This window comes from Rhagoletis pomonella, unplaced genomic scaffold (genome assembly GCF_013731165.1).
Source record: "Rhagoletis pomonella isolate Grant_MI unplaced genomic scaffold, Rhpom_1.0 Rhpom_scaffold_00002, whole genome shotgun sequence".
NCBI classification, from domain to species: domain Eukaryota; kingdom Metazoa; phylum Arthropoda; class Insecta; order Diptera; family Tephritidae; genus Rhagoletis; species Rhagoletis pomonella.
The window spans coordinates 13,332,393-13,346,103 of NW_023458556.1; the positions used below are offsets into that span (position 1 = coordinate 13,332,393).

Consider the following 13,711-nt stretch of genomic DNA (forward strand, 5'->3'; position numbering starts at 1 on the left):
ATAAAATAAAATAAAATAAAATAAAATAAAATAAAATAAAATAAAATTGAATAAAATAATAAATTTAAAAAAATTCCTCTGCGCCAGGACTTGAACCTGGGATCTCAGGAATACCACGCCAGTGCTTTGCTCTGTCAGCCATTTCGAGTGTTGAAACGCCGCGAGCAAAATGGCATACTTATGCTTTTCACGGGGGATGAATTGGCAAACTATCTCACCAACTGAAATGATGCTAGTAGTATTTCTACTAGTGGATGCTGATGCATAGCCTGACAATTGACAACTCGTAGGACATCGCCATGCTAAAAATACCAGTCGCTAACATTGAAAAAGGATAGAACGTGAACTAGTTGGACTAAAACGCAAACTGGTAGAATTCTAGTTCGTAGCTAGTAGCTTACCCTGCAGGGTGCATACATACATACATGCATGCATAAATGCATACATATGTGGAAATGACTGCCAACAGAAGGCGAACACCAAAAATGTTGTCGTTGCATTAATTTGAATGCTTCTACGTTTATCAATGAGATTAAATCAATTTATTCAGGTTTGATCTGTTTTATTACTGTTTAGATGTAACTTGAAGTATTCGTAGTACGTGATTGATTTAAAAACCAATGGTAGCTTCATTCTATTGCAACCGCAAATTTTTTTTAGTTTCACTTTTATTTCAACATATTTTGATTAAAGCAAAATACTGATAAAAATAAAATTCTTCATAAAAACAAGGTTGAAATCTTGAAATTCCTGCCCGTAGTTTGTTTGTAAGTCAAATATGAGTGGCATTGTGCTACTATGATATCACGGCCGAGTAATCATAGCCAACTTATGTACAGTAGTCGAAAAAATTATAGCCGCACCAAATTTTGACAAGTTTTAAAATATTATTTTTGTTGTTATTTAATTTCGGTTAGTTTTTTATAGTTCGTTCTTTACCAACATTCGTATAAATACAAGTTTTTTACAAAGCGCCTTTGCAAGTGGACTGCTCAAATTTGGAAACATGAATTTCCACGGGTTTTGTTAAAGAACGAACTATATATTTTTTTTTAATATAACAAAAGTTCAATAACAACAAATATAATACGTTAAAACTATAATTTTTTGACCACTGTATGTATTTTTTTATATCTTTAACATTGTACATAAAGGAAGTACATAACAAAATTAAAAAAATATGTGCCTTTTTTTGAAATTCGTTTTACCTTTTTCAAGTTTAAGTGCCTTAAAAACCTACATTTCTACATTTCGGGGGGGAGGGTCAGAACCCCCACATCCCCCCCTCCTTAATACGGCCTTGACCTCTGAGACACTACCTTTCCGATGCAAAAAGAATTATGACTTATGAAAAAAAACGAAAAAAAATAAAAAAATATTCCGACGATCTGATAACCTCCTCCTTTTTTAGAAGTCGGTTAAAAAACAACGCGAATTCTTAGTCGCTTGAAAGTATGGGTGCATTCCAAAACGTCAAAATACAAAGCATCAGTCTCTTATATTTCTAAACCACACTAGAAGAAAAACTCTAACTTGCGCAACCTAGGGGAAAACTAGCATCTGTTGAGGTTAAGAAATAAAAGCGACTGATGCTTTTTATTTTGAACTTTTGGAATGCATTGTGCACTTTATCGCACTAAAAATGAATGTGCTATAAAACTGCATACATAAATTTTTACTAAAATCTCAGGAAAAATTCTACATTTTAGAGAAATTGTTTGTTGTACTTTAAACGACGTTATAATCATTTTTTCAAAATATTTGTATCCCAGCATAAGAATTATAAGTACTTTATATTTGATGATATTGGTAAACGCGTAATTAGCGAAATTATATTCACTTGGTCGCACAAGCCATGCTTTACACTAATTTCTGCGAGAGTTGTCGAGTTAACCCAAGTTGTCTTGATAGTTACTTTACTGTACAAATCGGTTTAATCAGAGCTTATGTATGATTGACCATTGCTCAAAAACGTTCTATATTTTTTTTTGTGAAGGCCAAGACAACACTTTAGGTCCATTATACAATTTTTCACTCTAACAAAAAAGTGCAAAATTCATACGACAATTACAAGGAAATTAGCATTATGTATGTGTCATTAACTTCTTTTAAATTTCATATATGCAATGAATGATAAGAAATGCACTGATAACTTATGACTTAAGTAGATATTGTTGCCCAGTTAAAGGAGAGAACAACCATACATTAATACCTGTGTTGCGAATTGTTGAAAAATTTTTCCTGAGTCATTGAATAGAAGCACCCACGTAAGGCATTCAATATGTAAAAAACGAGTGCACAAAAAACTGCAAAAATAAAAAGTATTCACCACTAAACTTAATAGAGGTTTGATTTTTGCTTTGATAAATAAATCAATATTAATAATTTTCCGCGCACCCGCCTACACATACGACTGTCAACGACAGCCTGTTGCACCAGGGTGCAAACAGGGTGGACCATAAAACAGGAGTACCACAAATATGAACTGTAGAAAGGTATGTGGGTAAATGAATTTATATACATACATATGTTGCATAAGTTGGTGACAAATCGCACTCAGAAATCAATTTGAAAAATATGTAGTTCAAAACAACAACATAGGAAAACTAAAGATATTGGGCACGTGACAAGTTATTTATAGGTTTTTCCTACAATTTCGTAACCACACATGTAAAAACATATGTAAGTATGTATGTAAGTAGCTACGTATTTGTTTCAAAACAAAAACATAAGCGAGACGTAAACGCCGAAAGCGGCATTTGAATAGAATTAATTGACTTACAACGTGCCCACACTGGTCTGAGGGAGTGTGGGGCTATCGTGATATTCACCTCTATATACTATCATTAATGACGCACTCACAAAGTAACCTTTCATATTAAAAGCAGACAGTTATCTGGAAGAGAAATATTAAAACAAAAACACCCTATAGGAAAAATATGAGGGCAATTTGAAATATAAGTGAATTTTTGATAAAAGATACATTTTCCGCAAAAAAAGCGTTTTGATTCTCAAAATAGTCTCCTGTTAGCTCGAAACATTTAGTCTAGCGTGTTTCCAAAGTTTTTATTCCTTCCAAATAATAAATTTGTCAAGGTCTTCAAAATAAGCTTTTTTTCAGTGATGACCGCTTCACTCGATCGAAATCTCTCATTGGCCATTTCGTGGGGTTTTAAAACAGGTGAGAGTCGCTGGGGGCTAAATCTGGTGAATATGGTGGATGGTGAGTTCGTAGACCAATAGATGGATTTTTCAAGGCAATCGATGTGAATGACACCGCGTGCATCCCAAAAAACTGTGGCCATGACCATATTGGCCGACAGACCCACTGTGGTCTTCTTTGGTGCCCTTCTTGATTGTTCCTTAGTTTCTAGTGTGTTGTGCTTGTATTGAGCACAGGGCTACAGTTAGTATATCGACGGCTGAGTGGAAGATGGACCTACATATCTCGGCAGCAAGTTCGAAAACGCCCTGTCTCAGAATTTCATTGAAGAACACCCTATTTCAGAATTAGGTTCAAAAACGCCCTGTATCAACACATTTTCAGCTTAGATAGAGCGTTTTTGAATTGTCGTTGAAACAATTTTTAAATATTTTTATGCAAATGCAACAAGCTTTAACTATTTTGTCATCTGAGGGGATTTAAAAAAAATCCTTTAAAACCCCACCTATTAGAAAAACACAGCCCAAGCTCTAAGAAAATTCCCCCTTACCTCTCGAACTCCGCCACAGACCCCTGGGGACTCATTGTAAATGCGGTAAAATTAGCACTTTTGACAAAGAAAATGTAAACTTGGGCTCCGCCATCCATAGTATTTTTGCGCAGAACACCTATACGCGTTGACCGCGCTTAGAAAAAATAACTCTCTGGCTACGGCATCCCCATTGTTTTTGCGCAGAACCCACCTCAAAATTTACAATAAAGTAATTCATATTCCAAATTGAATTTTTTAATAAGTTAATGCTTGAAAATCTTTTTACTGAATTTAATACTTTTCAAATAAAGAGCTCTGGAACTGGAACTGGAGTTCCCTGCAGGGACAGTTATCCTACGCACTCATACGCACACACATGCATGCAAACACCAACTGTCTACCAACAGTTGAGCTTTGTTAGAATAGTCATAACAACGGTAAAGTAATACAAAGACGCAGCAACTGCAAGAAGCCAACGACACATCAAATACATTAAATGCGAAAGCATCAGTGACTAATAAATACAAAAAAAAAGAGAAAATAGTTCGATGAACCCATAACTCAGAACTGGATGAGAGGAAGAATAATCAGAAATATTTATGTGCATACATACATACATACATATCTAAGTGGCTAAGAATGTCACAAAAGAAGTGCGGCAAAGCGGCGGAATAACAATGAAACGAACAGAACAGAAGGGGTCCTGTACGTATACACACACACAAACATACATGCATGCATACATACATACACGCGTAAAGAAATCGTGATTTACAGTTAGCCAGCGCAGTTATGGTGGTGAAATTTGAACTTTTTCTCGGTGGTAGTAGACGGCGGCGTATGAGTAATAAAAATAACAATTAGCCAAACCGGAAGAAGAGCTCTGGGGGTCTGTTCGGTATTGCGATTCGATATGCGACACGGACTAATACAAGAATTCGAACGCAAAACAGAGTAGACCACCGCTGGACTGAGCAAAGGGGAGCAAAAGAAATTTATGCGTAACTAAAAGTAAACAATTCATACAAGCGAATGCGTGCGTACCTTTGTTTTTCAGCCACTTGGTAAGCAATCACAAAATTCGAAAAAAAAATACACAGAACTGGTATACACAGCAAATGCAAGCACTTTACACAAAAACTAAAACAAGAAGAAAGAAAAAAGAAAAAAACAAATAGATATTTACGAAAAAATGCAAAGTAAATGTATTTCACAGCTGTTTTTTGCGGCTAAAGAAAGAAACTAAACCAAAATAAAGACTAAAAACAAATATTCGGATTAAAAACAAAAATAAAGATACACGAAAAAGTGCAATACGAAAGCATAGCAGAAAAACGAGTGTAAGAAGAGAGAGCACACAAATCAAAATAAAAGTTGTAAACAATTGGGAGAATAAACAAGAAAAGACATATACATAAATACATACATATGAATATAGCAAAACAACAAAGCACTGCAAATGTTTTCCTTGAAAAACAGCCATACGCTTTTATTTATTTATTTATTTATTTTCTTGTATCAAAACGAGAGATTAAAGCAAAAACACTACAGTAGGTAGATTGCACTCCGATTGAAACCTACTTACCAACTTAAGCGAAATTTATTCAACTCTGCAACACAGTTAAGAAGTCTTTAGTGCACCGAGTTGAATTACTACTTTGAATTATAAATTAAATAAAAACACAGAAATTCAAGCAGCGCAGAGTGCGAACACGTTTATGATGGCAGCAAAACATCAACTGTTCTTACAGCTGCAATGGAATTGTGTTCGTTGCTGGCGATTGGCTCGACTGTTGCTGTTGCTTGATGATGATGATGAATGACAACAACACTAATAAGAGCAACAACCACAACAACAGAGGTACAATATGCCCAACATGCGCATTTGTAAATTTGTGTGAGACACAAGAGCACAGAGCCAGACGAATCAACCTATCTTTACAACCACGGTTGCCACTTACTTCTCTTCTCTTTTTTAGGGGATCAAAATGTAAAAAATTTACCAAAATATGTTTTAGCTATAGATTAAATCAGTTAACACATTCAAATGGCTCAATAAGTGAAAATGGCTGCGTTAAATGCACTGTCCAGCTGGCGCTCTTCGTATACGTCTGAAACACACATGTGCTCAGAGAGCGCTCAGTGAGCTAAGGCCTGCCGACCACTGGATTAAATTAAAGCGGACTCAGCGTTCTAGTTCTGTAATTTTCTTCCATGTGGTTGTTGTTGTGTTTCTCTCTCTGGGAAGAAAAGTTCTGAACTATAGCAAAGAAATCTGCCTTTGTTCAAAAATTTTACAAATAAACATTGGTGATTTAGTTAATAAACCAATTTTTGTGTTTGTGAGCTATTTTGTAACGGTTCCAGCATACCATTCTTAAATTAAATTCTATGTAACAGCCAGGGACCGAAAACCAAAGATATGATCGAAACTAAAAGTCGTTCTCGTAGTTTTGCTCTCAAGAACATTTAAAACCCCAAACCGAAATGAGAACAAACCAGAACGAAAGTGAGAACAAGATTTTGAAGAACATTCTCAACGGGAATTATATAAGAGCAAAATCCTGTGAAACGTTCCCAAAAAGAACAAAATGTCAACAAAACTTTCGGGAACGTTTTTTGAGAGAAAAAAATGGGAACAAAAGTCTCCGGAATGTGCTGGTATAGAATAAAATGAGAGCAAATGTCTAAGGAACTTTCTGTCGAAGAACAATTTGGGAACTAAAGTCGACGAAACTTTCTGACAGACGACGAAACGGATACAAATCTTCTCTGAACTATTCGTGAAGAATTTAAACGAGAACAACATTTTTCTCATAGCATTCTATTAGTTAGAAATGTTTGAATATTAACATTAATCCAAAAAGGATTGAAAGAAAATCATGCAAACTAAGTCAACGAAAGACTTAAGGCACGAACTTTTCTTGCACAGAAAATAAAAAATTTTTCCATAAATGGACAGTTCAGCGAAAAAATTGTTTAAGTCTTAAAGCGCGGGGCTTGTTCAGGATCATTTCGGGATTAGTTCGAGCCCATTTCGGGATTAGTTCTAGGCTAGTTGGGGGCCAGTTCGGGACTAGTTGGGGTTCAGGTCGCAAAGAGTTTGGAACTAGTTGGGGAGTTATTTGGGACCAGTTGGGGACTAGATTGGAACTATATTATATATATATTCCCGAACTGTTCTCAAACTAAGCCCCAATTGGGCCCAAACTACTCCCCAAATTGTCACGAACTGGTGCCCAGCTAACCCCGAGCTGGTCTCCATCTAATCTTTTAAGACTTAAAAAATTTGTTCAACTCATAATTATTATGAAACGACTTTTTTAACATGAGTCTCAAAATAAAAGTCTTTGAAGACTTGAAAATTATTTATCTCAATAATAATTATTATCCAAGGACTTTTATAATATAAGTCTTTGAATAATAATTATAGATGACTCGAAAATTTTGTATCTTAATATAATAATTATTGATTGACTTTTATGCTTTTCTCTTATAATAATTATGTCTTTGCTCAAAACTTGTATACTCGTTTTGTTCTCTTTGATCCTCCTAGCAAACGTTTTCGATACTTTAGTTCTCATTGGAAACGTTCCCGAAAGTTACGTTCTCATTCTGTTCTCCTTGAGATCGTTGCCGAGAGCTTTGTTCGCATTTTGTTCTTTACAGAAACCTTTCCGAACCATTTTTTCTCATTTTGTTCCCATTAAAACTGCTTTCAATACTTTTGTTCCTGTTTGACTATTTTTTGGGAACGTTCTTGACATTACATTTCGTTGTCAGTTACATTTCGACCAGTATGGCAACCGTGATTACAACTACATTGGCGTTCATACTCGCCCATTCATATGTACATACATAGATGGTGCAGACCTCAGAACACAGAGAAAGCGACGCGGTTATAATCCAACAACTTTAAGAAAACTACAAGCAGAGCAGATAAATGCATTGGCGGACAAATTTATACACATATGTGTGTACATTAGGGTTGGGCAAAAATGCATGTGAAAAAGTAAAAACGGAATTGTTATGCTCTCATCCTCTAGGCTTGTTCTAAACCGAAAAATATACCTAATTTTTTTATTTTGAAATTTAAAAATATTTAGAGGTCGCTAAAATCGATCAAATTTGTCAATGTATTTTATATGGAAAAAACACTTTTTGTAGAAATGGTATAGATTGCTTGAAAATCAATATTTTTCAATCGCAAAACTCTGTTTCTCTTCAGGAGATTACCAATAATAATAACCAATTATTTATTTAACCATTTTTTCATAGCAACTATATTTTATAGGTCCGCCAAAACTCCCAGAAAATTTCATGGAGGGAAAAAATAAAAAATCTTTAGTATTAAAAAATGGTTAAATAAACAATTGGATAATAATATTGGAAGTCTCCTGAAGCGAACCAGTCGAAAAATATTGATTTTCAAGAATTTTATACCATTTCTACGAAAAGTTGTTTTTTCCCCATATAAAACAAAACTATATGGAAAACTGAGTGCTTTGAGCAACCTCTAAATATTTTTTGATTTCAAAATAAAAAATAGGGATATATTTTTTTCGATGTAGAACAATCCTAGGGGTTGAGAGCATTAAAATTCCGACTTTACTCATTTTGGACCACCCTAATATAAGTACATATATATGTAGATACATACATACTATTTAAGGTACATATGAATTTGCAAAGTGTTGCAACAGAAAACTCAGCTGTGGTCACTGTGGTTAGCATTTAGGAAACTAACGACTTAACATTGGCAAAAACACGCAATCAATACGTCGGAGAACATAAATAGAATATATACTATGTATGTATATATGCATGATAATAGATTGGAGGACTTAGGTCGAGATCATTCTCCAAATTATATATGCAAACATATGCACAGTGGTGTAAAAATAAATAAGGACGCGAAATTTTAACAAAATTTGCCAATTTTTCTTTTGCTTATTTAATATTTTTTATATTTTACTAAAGTATAGAACATTATCTACCGAAAACCATATAAATTCATATTTTAAACTTTGTGCAAAAATTATAAAAATCCAGCAAAATTGCATATGAATTTTCAACTTCTTAATCGGATTTTATAGCCCATTAAATTGTAGTACAATAAAGTGCAAGTTTGGAGTTGTTTTCCGACTGTATTACGCATTTTTTCCATACCAAAAAAAAATCCAAAATACTTTACATGGAGAAAAATGCGATAGAAATAAAAAAATAGTGCAACTGCAGAAGAACTGGAGAAAACTACTAGCATCTAGCTGACATGCTGGACAGAGCAAGTGTTGAATTTCTGTCTGATATGTGCAGTGGCGCTCATCTAAATAGCATACTTGAATTTTTTACAATATTCACAACGTTTTACGTGATAAATTTGTTCGTTCATTTTTTGTAAAAATATAGTAGATTCTATAACATAAACCGTATAAGTCAAAGTTTAAAACTTTGTGTACAGTTCAGGAACATTTAGCAAACTAAAACAAAAAGTGTGCTATTTAGGTGAGCGCCACTGTACATATAAATATGTATGCATGTGTATATGTAAATCCATATACATATTTAAGTATTAATAAACAGTATAATGTTTTCGCACAGCCAGCTGACTGACTGTTTGACCGGTTTGGCTTACCACTTTTCGCCTTGACTGGTTCGTGTGAGACCAGAGAGAGCAAGAGAGAGATTAAACAAGCGACAGTGATGGAAAATTCCTAGTGCAATCAGTTTGTTGATGATGGGCTTCAATATCGTTGATAATATCTTATTATTGGTGATATTGTAGGTGATAATTCCACAGAAATTTGGGCAATTGGGCGATTAACAGCTGGTGCATGCGCGCCGGCAGAATCGCCGGGAAGCCGGGAGCGATAACTCATTAAATATACACATACAGATTAGGGTGCCTCACCAAAAAACGCTGCGGGTATTCCACCGTAATTACTAAATCTATTATATTTTAATATCTCCGCCAAAATATTTCGGTAAAATAATCAGATTTACTAGCTGTAGCTAGAACGATTTGAAAATATCTCCAAAAATCTTATTATATTGATTCCGCTGATACAGTGTTTAAACAGCTTAAAGGTGGCCACAAACAGATGCGATACTACCGGTGCGATACAAAAATTAACGATATGCGATCAATACAAACCCCATTATTCGGAATATAAAGATTGACATACGAGAGATGAAGCACCACAGTGTATCGTATCGCACCTGTTTGAGGGCCTCCGCTTTTTATCGTTATCGCATCAAATACGATATCGTATCGCACCGGTAGTATCGCATCTTTTTGTGGCCACCCTTATGCAGACATTCTAAGCTTAAACTATTTTATCATTTAAGGCAATTTTTTGGAAAAAATATTTTTTAAAACTTATTTTATTAATGAAAAACTCAATTTTTGGAGATATTTCAAAATCGGCCCAACTCACGTAAGGTAAGTCTCAAAACATAATTTAAAATATATTTTATCATTCCAATAGAAAAACAGTATCGATTTTTTTTTTTGTAAGCGGGTGGTGCACCCTAATATACATACAAATGTATGTACATTAGACCGTACTTTTTTTCACTTTAATTTTAGTTAGCAGTGCGCGCTACCACTCCGCAAGGCGTGGGTTCAAACCCAGCAACATCGCAAAAAGAATATAGAAAAATGATTCTGGCGTAAAAACGGTCGCCCCTCGGCAGGCAATGGCAAACCTCCAACTGTATTTCTGCCAAGGTGTTAAGAACTGAGATATAGTGGGCTAACATGAGTACTAGAACGTGGTACTTAAGGTCAGTGAACTTTGAAACAAAAAAATTTTCTCCTCGATTCAAAAACATCGTTAGGGTGGTACGTTGGCTTGCTGAAGAATCAGATCGCGTGAGAACGGTGGAAAGGGGTAATTGAAGCCAATGAACTTTGGAACAAAAAATTTACAAGATCGATATACATATATATGTATGACACTTTAATATCCGACTGCAAAGGCCGAAGATATGACGAAAACGTGAGAAGACGACCCCTACATTCGGGACAAAAAATATATATGTGCATATTTTCCAAGTTGCCTTGCAGAAATGTATTAAATTCGAAGGTGTAGGGCGAACTCCTTTTTCTGCTACGGTCTAGTGGTAATATTAGAATAATTTTTAATTAACTTATTTAGAACAACATGTAACAAGTAAGAAAGTCTAAGTTCGGGCGGAGCCGAACATTAAATACCCGGCGCAGGTACCGCTACATGGTAAGCCGCTGTGTATAAATTTTGAGTAAATTAGCGTCCTTAAATTTCGAAATATTGAAGTTTCAAGCTTTTCTGAAATTTGCCGTTATATGAAAAGTGGTCGTAATTTGAATCTGATTCCAATAATTTTCAACGTTTTGCCTCTATGGGGCAAGCACAATAATCATACCGAGTTTGGTACAAATTGGTAGAACGGTTACCGAGATACATATATGTGATCATAAGTGGGCGGTGCCACACCCATTTTCCAAAATTTTATCATAAACGTATTTCTTGGTAAAGAATTGTTGCAAGCATCAATTTTGAGTAAATTAGCTTTAATATTTATTGATTTATCGAAGATTTCGTATTTCTCCAAATTACCGTTATATAGGAGGTAGGCGTGGTTATTGTCCGATTTTAAAAATTTTAGGCCATTTGGTATGCTGTAGCAAGACAAACAACTGTGCCAAGTTTGGAAGAAATTTGTGCAGCGGTTACCAAGATATACACATGTATCCATAAGTGGGCGTGGCTACGCCCATTTTCCAAATATGTATAATATTCTTATTTTTCGTCTAAAAATTATTGTAAATATCAATTTTGAGTGAATAATCTTCAGTAGTTACTAAAATATTGCAGTTTTCGTATTTCGGAAAATTACCGTTATATGGGAGGTAGGCGTGGTTATTGTCCGATTTTGCCCATTTTCAATACCATCCGTCCTACGCCCGAAAGAAGTGCACGTACCAAGTTTCGTTAGGATATCTCAATTTTTACTCGAGTTATCGTGTGCACAGACGGACGGACGGACGGACAGACAGTCACCGCTTAATCGATTTCTCTTTTCATTCTGATCATTTATGTATACATTTGTCTATATCTATCTCGATTCGTTTTGCCTGTTACAAACAACCGTTATGTGAACAAAATTAATATACCCTTGTGCACAAGTGCGCTCGGGTATAAAAATATAGTACATGCATGCGTATTTATAAAAGCTGAGATTTAGCTTTGTATGAATACTGCTGCGAAACAAACACTTGCACATATATTTTCCTTGAGAGTGGAAAGCTAAACAGCAGATCCAATAAATTCTCTCTGCTTTAATAGCTGCCTTAATTTGCACTGAAAGGCACTATTTCTTGCCTGATAAGGGAAAAGTTGAAATTTTTATTTTCCAACACCTTTTGGCGAGAGATTTCTATAATGGCGCAGCACGTAGTCGGCAACAGTGCTACCATTTTCAATATGATATGTATATACATACATACAACAACGATAGCATGTATTAACATAATTTCAACCAACTAGACAACAAAGTTTGTAACCATGGCTACCACAGCAACAAGGCAAACAATAACAAAGGAAACTTCTCGCATGACAATACGAGCTTATAGACAAACAAAATCTCTCGGGCGAAAATGCATTTCGTTGATGCAAATATGTATAAACTTACAGTGACGAAAACATAAATATGGACGCGACATTTTAACAAGTTCTGGCTATTTTTAATGTATCTACTATTTATTTAATTTAAAAATCAATCTCAAACTTTGTACAAATATTAGAAAGTTCGAAATTCTTTAAAAAAGTTTCGAGCTTATTAATTCGATTTTTTAGAAAAATTCGGCACTCAGTTTTGTAACCACTGTCACTTTTAGAACAATAAAGTGCAAGCTTCAAGTTGGTAAAACATCCTGCTGAATTTTGAATTTTGTCTTTAAAAAAAATTGTTTTTAAATTACTTTTTCTATTATTTTTTAACCGACTTCAAAAAAAAAGGAGGTTATCAATTATTTTTTTAAAGGAAACGTGGTACCTCAGAGGTGGTCCTATACTTCTTTCGTTTAGATCCGAACATTGGATTATGAAGAAATAAACGGTACTCTTAAAATTTTATATGAGAATTGAAGTCGGTTTTGTTTTTTGCTTAAAAATTACTTCTTTAATGTAACATTTTTCGTAAAAGGTTTCAAAATTTTATAGAATTTCAAACTTTGTACAAAAATTAAGAAGTTTCCTTAAAGTTAGTTTAGAAAAATTTGAGAATTCAGTTTTGTAGGACATTCAATTTCAAAGGGCTGTTTGCAGCTCTTAAGAAAAATCACAAGAAATATTTTTGATTATTTCTATTGGTTGAAAAAGTGTTTTGCCTTTCCTGCAAATTTTTTTTGAAGATATAAATATTCTAGCATTTTTTTATGGACAACTGTACATATATGTGTGGTCATAAGCAGTAACCGCCTAAGTCGAAAAACCTGATTTCGAGAAAAAACGTTTTAAACATTTGGATTCTAATGTTAGCCTTATGGGGAAACCAACATATTTTCGCCTATAATGTTTTAAATAGCCTAGCTAGCGTGATGGGGATTTCACATACGCATGGAACAGTAGTTGGAGAATACGATAGCATATATAACTGAATTCTTTCTTAATTCGACTTAGGCGGTTATTTAGTTATATTGAGTTTTCCGTTTTATCAAGGTTCGTTACATCGAGGTTTCACTGTATGTATATATACACATCCAGTTGATTTTTAGTTGACCCCAAATAGAATGAGATCTGTATTGGCGCTTAGCAAGCGGTCTTAATTGCGTTTATTTACATACATAAATATTCTGCTTATTTTACTTAGAGAAATTCTATTTTTTATTTTGTGTTTTCTTATTTGCTATTTAGTGTACTGCGACGTATAGAGAAATGCGCTGTATTTACAAGCTGATATATGTACATAAATGGTATACATAAAAACATATCTCCTTATATGCATACATAGGAGCTAAGTACTACACATTT

At 34.4% G+C, this 13,711-nt stretch overlaps 1 protein-coding gene across 3 annotated transcripts in view; it reads right to left on the reverse strand.

The window, feature by feature from the left end:
• Nucleotides 1-13,711, reverse strand: part of LOC118733099 (protein yippee-like CG15309) — a 34,165-nt gene that overhangs the window by 14,088 nt on the left and 6,366 nt on the right. The window contains exon 1 of one of the 3 annotated variants that reach the window (XM_036462315.1): nucleotides 5,281-5,363. The exons of the other annotated variants lie outside the window; for them this stretch is intronic. The gene's annotated coding sequence lies outside the window, so the exon portion shown is untranslated. Of the gene's footprint in view, nucleotides 1-5,280; nucleotides 5,364-13,711 lie in introns of those variants that run through there. 3 annotated transcript variants of the gene reach the window in all.